Source organism: Poecilia latipinna, unplaced genomic scaffold, assembly GCF_001443285.1.
Source record: "Poecilia latipinna isolate Pla-1442-1.1 unplaced genomic scaffold, P_latipinna-1.0 Scaffold7577, whole genome shotgun sequence".
Lineage (NCBI taxonomy): Eukaryota > Metazoa > Chordata > Actinopteri > Cyprinodontiformes > Poeciliidae > Poecilia > Poecilia latipinna.
This window is the reverse complement of record NW_015120193.1, coordinates 1-1742: the sequence shown is the minus strand read 5'-3', so window position 1 is coordinate 1742 and position 1742 is coordinate 1. Positions and strand designations below refer to the sequence as shown.

Here is a 1742-nt window from a genome sequence, read left to right as displayed (position 1 = left end):
CAGTGCAAAGTAGCCTACAAATTGTTTGGTGGGGGAGGTGAGGGACCTGGATAAAGGCTAGGGGAGCGCTGGCCCGAAAAAGGTTGAGAAACACTGAGATAGCCCATCACTAGCATGCGGCCTCCTCATCTCCAACAAAGAACCCATTCTATAAAGAATTAACTGGAATCTGAATCACTTCTAGAGCACCCAAAGAGAGACCTAACCCTGGAACCCACAGTATCTCCTCTTTGGCTAAAGTCTCCTTCTAAAACAAGTAAGATCTTTCTGATTGTTTCAAAGATTCCATTTTTACGACGACCTCAAACTCACCATTTTCCTCTTGCTACTCTTCAGAAAACAGACGACCCCCGTAGCCCCTCCCAAGGACCAGACTCAGATTCTCACATTCTTATCATTGTTGAAATAAACTTTATTTATCTGATTATCTATTCTCCTGGTGGTGTTCTGTATGTCGGTAAAGAAACTGGAACCCAACATGACATTTACAGTATCTTGCAAAAGGAATCTGACCTCTTAATATGTTCCATTTTCTCAGCTCTAATCCACAAACCTCAGTGTGTTTCATTTGGGCCATCTTTATGCAACAGGAAGCACTGCTAAAGTTGAAAATAGCTGTGACAGTGATCCAGATTCCACCTGAAATGGCAATGCCTCAATCTAGTGAACGATAAAAGGAGCAGCAAGAAGCCCAAAGAAATTTTTTTGGCTTGACAAAATGTCCTCCACTGCAAGGAAGGTCAGCTGCCTTGACCTTTTGACCAAACATTTTACACATGCTCAAAGCAAAAGTTTAAAAGAAATGCAAAAGGAAAACATTCTGTACCATGGTTGGTCAACCGTCTTGTATCCAGGACCAGAAGGAAAAAATGGGGTCTGGGGGGGTTATCAGCAGCACAAGACAAAACAAAAAATTTTAATTGCAAAGACACAATTTAAAGTCATACTGAACTTTGGAGTACACAAAAAAAGAACAATTACAACACTAAAACTTAAAACACTGAACTTTTTACTGCAACACCACAGTCAAACAAATTAAAATCAAAATTTTAACTGATAAATTATTGAATAGAACATTGTAAAAATAAGACTAAACTATTTCTCTTGGGAGNTGAGCCAACCTCACCCATCCAGCTAAGATCATCCCCTGGCCTTCCAACCCTAAACGAGTGCTGCCTCACCCCATGGTCCACGTAGATCTCCTCTCCCAGCTTGATGTCTCTTGTTGTTTTTATTAGGAGAAATGGGTCTGCCAGGCCTGGGAACTTCACTAACAGACATTTGGTGTAGAAGTTTTTGCCAGAAAGGTTAATTGGTCAGCCAAACATGGCGAGTTGCGGATGACTGTCACACAGGTGGACTTGAGAGTTTATGCAGAAGTCCTTGGTCCCCAGACTTGAAAAAGTAAATCTATGCATCTTGTCCCGCCTTCAGGGACCCCTCAAGCCGCCAGCCTCGGCAGCAATAGTGAATATTCCATGGTAGTCACATGCGATGGACCCCTTGATGAAAGTCCTGGTTGCAAAGAGTCATGTGGAAGATGAAAAAAATATTATTTATGAATTTATTATTGTAATTACAGAAGTGTCAGTTTCCAAAAAAAGATCCAGGAACCAGCACTTGATATCCACCCACCTCTTCTGCTGACAATCTTCTAGCTCTCCGAAATGACAAGTCCTGTTCACCTCTGGTCCTGGATGTGGCACATAAAGGCCTGGCTGGCTTTTGGGGTGCGGTGGATA

At 42.2% G+C, this 1742-nt stretch overlaps 1 long non-coding RNA gene across 1 annotated transcript; it reads left to right on the top strand.

Moving 5' to 3' along the window:
- The first annotated feature begins 26 nt into the window (after nucleotides 1-26).
- On the top strand, nucleotides 27-846 carry LOC106944246 (uncharacterized). The gene is made up of 2 exons (XR_001424171.1): nucleotides 27-256; nucleotides 337-846. It is a non-coding gene; the product is annotated as an uncharacterized LOC106944246 (long non-coding RNA).
- Nucleotides 847-1742: the final 896 nt, after the last annotated feature.